Raw genomic sequence first — 7,792 nt, 5'->3', positions numbered from 1 at the left:
AGTGTGATTTATCAGGTTACAGAATTTATTTATGTATAAAAACTAATTTTAATATCCAATAAAATTTTGACAAAAAAATATTTACCTAATTATAGGATAGAAAATATCTAAATTATTTACCTAAGTACAATTGAAAAAGGTCAAAAGAAGCATGGGAGAAAAGAGTGTATTTTTTGTTCTTTTGAGAAAAGTGGAAACAGAGAAGCATTTTATTTTAGAATATGAGGCCTTCAAGACACCAGGGAAAGTTATGCAGATATGCTGACAGTTAGTTCTTTGGATAATCTATTCAGCAAAGGGTTTGTCTAAAAACTGGGAGCATTTATTGTGAAGCTTCACAAAAAAAGAGCTAAATACATCAAGCAGATGGATGAAGAATCAATCTGTCTTAGAAGCTATCTTTAACCAAATAGATATTAAAATAATTTCTTTTTTCTTCTTTTTCTTCTTTCTTGATGAAGCAATTTAATTAAACGTTTTTGTGATTTTCAAGAAGATAGCAAAGATCATACATTTTAGATTTTCCAGTGTTTCAGACAAACTGGACTCTACCCAAAAAGTCGCCTCGTTGGGCCTGGTTTTACGCCCAGTCTCCGGTGGCAGACGCATGTTTTTTAATATTTGAAGGATAAAAGTAGTGCTCGCTGGGAAGACAATGAGCCAATATGAGATTTAGTTGCTATCCAGTTATCCTTTGTTTAATTAATGCGAATGACTTTACGAAACATAACCACTCTGTCGCATTCATCCTGATCCAGTGAACCTAAGATCTCGTCATGTCTATCACATTCGTAGGGTAAAAAAAAAAAAATATGCGTGGTCACTCTCAGTCTCGAATGCGCATTTAGAATTCACAATACCAAACAGTAAAAACAATTCTCAATTCTTTATTCACCCAGTGAAAATCACCATCGCTTTACGTTCACTATAAATCTGTGTCTCCCGACTACCAAATCACTCACACCTTCCTCATCCGGATTCCTGTTATCGGCTATCATGGAAACCAATCGCTTGGCATACATGCTGTTTGTGTTGGTATGCTTGTTTTTAGCTTTGGCCCAGCCTTCTGAGGGCAGTTATTTCACTGCGTGGGCAGGGCCTGGTTGCAACAACCATGCTGCTCGATACAGCAACTGTGGGTGTTCTAATATCGGTAACGACGTTCATGGAGGATACGAGTTCGTGTATCAAGGCCAGACTGCTTCTGCTTACAACACGGCCAACTGCAAAGGCGTTGCTCAGACCGGTTTTTCTGGCAGTGTTAATCAAGCTTGCAGCGCTTTTGGTTGGAAGAGTTTCTTCATCCAGTGCTAAGTGCTGCATGTGATAACTTTATATTACTATTATCGTACTACTAGGCACGTCTAAGTAGTTGGCGTTGTCCCAAATAAAGCTTGAGAGTGTCCATTCATGGCGTGGCGCTGTTTGTATGCCATCATCTATCTCAAGTAAGGTAGATATAGGTACATAATGTTTTGCAATTTTCACCGGTCCATATGATGTCTGGTGTATATTGCTTTGTCTAACTTTATTTCGTTAATACGTAATGTTTTTTGTGCACTGATATTACATATTTTTCTACTTTCAAGTACTGTTATGCCAAGGATCTGTCTATATCTAACATCTTAGTCCAGGTTAATTTTTATTTCTTGTAAACTTCACTAAGCACAAGACCAAAAACAATTCCATGCCATCTATCAATCCATAAGATCGTAGATGAATATGAACTTGACTACAAAAATGTAAATTTTTAATTAGTTACATTGAACTAAACTGCTTTTTAATTTGTACTTTAAACACTTCTAATTTCTTACAACAATGTTAAAAAGAGGTTTCATGATTTTTCTCTTTCCTCTTACCTACTAGGAAGGCTTTTGTATACCTCAATTTTTTTAGGTTTTCAAAAGTTAGGAGCTTGTTTTGTTAACACTTGCCATCTCTTACAACATTGAGGTGTCTTGATTTTTCTCTTTCTTCTTACATAATACACATAATACAAATAAGAAAGGCTCTTGTATACCTCATTTGTTGAGGTTCTCAATGGTTAGGAGCTTGTTTTGTATTAATAACCATGTGAAGGAATTTATCTTTGAGGGGCTAACTTTGGCCTAAACTTTATTCCGGAATTTAATAAGTTGAGTTTCTTATTTAATATAAGGATTTATACATATTTATCATCATGTAATTAATAAAAGGAAGGTGGATGATCAAATGTTCAACAATGTTAAAAAGAGGTTTCATGATTTTTCTCTTTCCTCTTACCTACAAGGAAGGCTTTTGTATATCTCAATTTTTTTAGGTTCTCAAAGGTTAGGAGCTTGTTCTGTAAACACTTGATTTTTCTCTTTCTTCTTACACAATACACATAAGGAAGGCTCTTGTATACCTCATTTGTTGAGATTCTCAACGATTAGGAGCTTGTTTTGTATTAATAACCATCTGAAGGAAGGAATTTATCTCTGAGGTGCTAACTTTGGCCTAAACTTTATTCCGAAATTTATTAAGTTGTGTTTCTTATTTAATATAAGGATTTATAACTATTTCTCATCATGTAATTAATAAAAGGAAGGTGGATGATCAATAGTCCAAAAGGCAAAGTCTAGGGTTGTGAAAAGGAAAAGACCATAAAAACTTAAAGGTGGTAAAAAGGGTGCAAGTTATTTGGATTCATATATTATTTTCTAAAGTTTGTATATATTTTTAAATATTAGTAATTGAAGCTTTTTTTTAAGGGAAACTAATGATAGGTTTCATTATTCTTTCATCTTCTATGGAAGATTTGGAAATGCTTTTCTCATTATTATTTTCCAGGGTCATTAGTTTAACATCATAGATCTTGTAGGGTAAATACCTTTTTATTGTACATTAGGACACAAAAGGTACTACCACAGATTCATCATGGGCACATTAGGACACAAAAGGTACTACCACAGATTCATCATGGGCACATTAGGACACAAAAGATACTACCACAGATTCATCATGGGGTATGTAGAACCAACAACTTACAACTTCTTGCATGTGTGTGTCTCTATGTTGGTGTGAGGCTGCACATGTGGTAGACACCGAAAAAGGAGGTGGAAGGTGGAAGAAGAAGTGAGGGCTTGGACTTTGTTGAAATGAGGGTGCCTTGTTGGTCCAAAGTCTTCATCTTATGCTTGTTCTAGGTTTTAATTCCTCTTAAAATAGGAGATTATTTTAATGGGGGGTTACCTAAATTATTCTCATATGATGGCATCCTCCTTAATCATTGGAATCCAAGATAAATGCCCCTTAATGATAGATAGATCTCTTTTTTTTTCATTTATTTCCATATTGGAGATTGATTTCTTCTTAGTATCAAGATATTCAAACACGTGTCCTAACTTTATCATTGAGATACTTATTGCAAAGAACCTCCTTTAGTATCCACATGCCCTCTATCCCAAAATTGTTTTTCATCATTATATTTTTTCTAAGGGAATTATTCATTAGGTTTCCATATTTTAGACCTAAATAACTTGAATTTTGTTTCAATTTTTCAAAATGATTTTCTTAACAAATTTTCTCTCCCTTTCTAGTGAATGTCCTCAATAACCTATTAAATTCCTTAAGAATTTCCAACCGTACCATTAGAAAATATCAAACATATATTTGGATGAAAAATAAGACAAACTTTATCAATGATATTATCTTGTGGGGATTTAGTTAAGAAGTTATTTTACTTTTAAACCTTCTTTAATAATTAAACCTAGTCTATTACCTTGTAATATTCGTGGGTGAATGGCGTACCTAGGTATCTAAACAAGGACTATCCCAAATTCATACTCAATACTAATCCTAGGAAATTTGTTTTAGATTTAGAGTTGGCGTATTCCTTCCATATAACATGCATAGTAATATAGCAGAGGGCTCTAACATCTCCCTTTTCTTCTTAATGGTATTTGAGGGCATGATACTTTTCATATCCTTTGCCTCACTTTTTGCAACCTAATGAATTGATAACATGGTGAATTCAAGGACCATTGAGCTCCGAAATCCCCATAATTATCACACTTAGAAAAAAAAAACAAAACAAAACAATTTCTCCAATCAAAAGGGCTTTTGGCAAATGTTAAATGTGAATCAACACATGTTTACAAAATAAATAGAAAAAGTTTCTTAAAGAAATAAGCAAGATGAAATCATGGGATTGATTGGGCTTATTGACAAAAAAAAATTGTCTAGTCCTATGCAGAAAAGAAATGCTATTAAAAATATATACTTAAGTTACTTTGCACTCTTTCGTTTATATACAACACTTCGCCAATTTTCCAATGTGTGGAAAATCTACATACATATCTCTCTCTGCACATTGTTTATCCACACTTAGTCTCCCTACACACATTGTTCCACACACTTGCTTTGCAAATTTTTCCCTTCCACATGCCCACTTCCATATATCACACCTCTCATGCACAACTTGAGACTTTGCACAATCCATTCGTCTGCACTGCTTGTCATTATTCAATATTAATAGTAGATATCACTTGTTAGGAAATCATTCCACTGCCTTTACTCTCTCGTTCTTTCTCCCCGTCTTAAGGTCACTCAAAAAATTAATAAAGGAAATTTATACCTAGGTAAAGATGACGTGATGGAAATCATACTTCAGGATCTGCTCCTTATCACTCCCTGTAAAGCATGATTGTGATTAGTAGCTTCTACTTATTATTTTTCCTCAACCAAAAGAATGGAACGAGAGAAGACGATTATATTAGTAATTGCACCAAAGAATTAGATGTTAATATCTAAGACTCACCAAAGGGATTTATTGATAAGGACATATTTCCCTAAGTATAAAAAATAAATGGCTACTTGAAAGAAGAGAGAGATGGTTTGGAGTGATGCATTCAATTCAATTGCTTGCATAGATAAAAGTTTTTGCTAGTTAACTGCATACTAATGTTATTTGAACTTGTCATTAGACAAGAAGAGAAATAATAAAATTTGCACCATATGACTGGAAAGTGTTTCATTCATCCCTTAAGTCTTTGATTTCATAGAAATTGTTTACTTGTGTGCACGACATTTCGATCCAAAAACTAGAACTTTCAAGCTTGGATTCAAGAAAAAGTCAGCCCCCCTAACCTCAAAGCATTTAGGAAGCTCCTTAAGCTTCCATAACCTACAAATCTACTCAAGTTATCATAGGTCGATACTTTCTTAGACTCCTAGGCTAGTGGAATGAACATTACTAACAAAGTCATCATGCCTTTTGTATATGTTCCGTATGACATTTCTTTCTTAGATATTATAATATTTTCTAAGCATTTCAAATATTTTTCATGTTTTTTCCCCAAGTGATGGGATGAGAAATTATTGCAAATATCCCTGAGTCTGCTTGGGAGGACCCACCTAGGTTACTCTAACTAAACTTTAATTTAACATCTAATTTAATCACAACAAAAAAAATATCATATTTATAACACAATAATTATTTGACGATAGCATAAAATTTAATTTTCAACATATAAAACATGTAAGGAAATTGAGTTGTTGCGATTTACATAAATAAAAATAACAAATAGAAGAATACCTAATCTAGTGGCTCGGTTGGGGTGCTTTTGTTGGGACTACTCGACTAATTTATCACCATGCCAACTAGGAATGTCTATTCAACTTCCTAGCCTAGGAAACTTCCACAGGTTCCTTAGTCCTCCGAGCCCAAGTCCAACAACATCGACCATAATGTGTCCAAAATCAAAATCAAACTTACAACCAAAATCAATCTCCTGAATTCTCTACTTCCAAGTCTAGGGAACCTCCATAGGTTCCATAACCCTCTAATTATTTCCTCAAGTACAAAAAAAAAAAAGACAAAGGACCCCCCTTCTCCTTTCATCCTCCTTCCCTTTATGTCTCCCCCACTCATCTACCTGAACCACCTAACATTAAGGCCATGAATACCCCCCCCCATCCTTTTAATTTAATGACCTTGAATTTTCTTCCCATATGTTATCTACAAATAAATTTGGGAAGACAACTTGGAAAACCTTGGGAAATGAAATATTAATATTTAATTCAAAAATATATTGGAGGAGGAAACTTATCAAACCCTTGGGAAATGGGTAATAATTACATAATAACAAATAATAAAATATTAATATTAAGTGATATCAGTAAAATAAAATTACAGATTCACATGTATCTAATAATAGGTATATATCAAGATTACTAAATAATTATAAGTCAATATTTTCATGTTAATTAAACACAAATCAAAAGTAGGCATTAATCAATCTTAACCATTTTTTATCATCTAAATTTTAAGCTTTTTAGAATACTAGTGTATCCGTGTGAGGTGTGGGTATGTAGCTAGCATACACATATCTTGTACCTATACTACTAATACTTATTAGAATCAAGCATAAAAAGTCATCACTTAACAGGTAGACTAATACGATAATGTAAGATAATAGGACCAAGTAGGGCATTACACTGTTCTTTACACATTATATTATTCTTATTGTTATTTTAAACTGTATAGACCTCATCTCTCCTGAATTTTCCTTCTAGCTCTCCAATTTGTCCAAAACTCATATCTTTTCAATGATGACTTATTGACCATGGCTCGTGTCTCACGTCATACTTTCCATAGTCTACCCCATGAGAACAATTTGAATCCAGACCTATAATTGGTGTGATTTTGGTATTTGGTGTTATGCAAGCATAAGGTCCCATTTCATTTTTTCCAATACAAGATCCTTTTGTTAAAGAAGTTAGATATCTGGTAACAAGGAAAGAACCCAACATTTATGTTGTTGCCCGGTGAATAGTCCAATTTTAAGGATTAGGGTATTTTCCTGTTGTGCATAATAGATTCTTGGACTTAAGATGATTCAACAAATGATTCTGCTTGAGACTTGTGTTTGGTTATAATTGGATTTATCAATTAAATTTCTCCAACTACTGCCTAGGAGTATTATTCATTTTTGGCAAGGGTTGTATATTTTATTCTTGCTAATACATTAATTAAACCTTGGTTAAATTATGTTACTGTTCTTTTCTAATTTATCATTGTGAGTTCTAGTTGCATGCCTGTGTTATCGCACAGTTCCACTGTTATATGAATGTGGTGCTATATTTCAGATAAATTTATAATTATTTTCCTTGTTGAATAATATAAATGTTATGTGAATTTAGCTGCTACTATCTTATATTTTATGTGGAACAAACTTTACCCATGTTAATAATTACTTATGGGCTCAGCTTCTGGCTACAATGTTTCTTATTACCTTATGGGAGAAGGAATATGTCCTAGCGACCTTCGGTTGCAGGGATACTAACCTATCCTGTGATATGGTAATTTCTCCTCACTGGTAATTATAGTCGAAACCTCTGGGGTTTCATACAGTCACCCCTAACTGCTGGAAATGACTTCCTTCTGGACAACGTTGGGGTTACCAAATTCTGTATTACTCGACTAGGTCCACACTAGCTCTCTACTCAATAATCTATGACTATAATTTGTTCCCATACTATTTACAGAATGTTTGATTTACTAAACTAGTTACAGAATGCATATTGTAGTAAATTCATTTATGTTACTATTCATAAAGTTTTTTTAGTAGCTTCCTCCATCTAATTTGGTTAGTTCATAAACTAAATTAAATCTTTTAAAAAACAAGGACAACCGAGACCTATTAGATTGTTCAAGGTTCGTCATTCTTTCATAGATAGCATTTATATATCAAAGATACAATGCTGCTATTATTATACTTATATGTTGATTAGCCCTGTCAGAAATTAAGACTTGAAAAGACTTCTTTCA

At 33.4% G+C, this 7,792-nt stretch overlaps 1 pseudogene; it reads left to right on the top strand.

Annotated features, from left to right (window-relative positions):
• Window positions 1–970: 970 nt before the first annotated feature.
• Window positions 971–1,588, top strand: LOC149241791 (antimicrobial peptide 1 pseudogene; annotated as a pseudogene).
• Window positions 1,589–7,792: the final 6,204 nt, after the last annotated feature.

Source organism: Pinus tabuliformis, chromosome 8 (assembly GCF_031772625.1).
Source record: "Pinus tabuliformis cultivar Carrire ecotype Pingquan chromosome 8, CPIR1, whole genome shotgun sequence".
NCBI classification, from domain to species: domain Eukaryota; kingdom Viridiplantae; phylum Streptophyta; class Pinopsida; order Pinales; family Pinaceae; genus Pinus; species Pinus tabuliformis.
The sequence above is the reverse complement of the archived record's forward strand: the minus strand, read 5'-3'. Positions and strand labels throughout refer to the sequence as shown.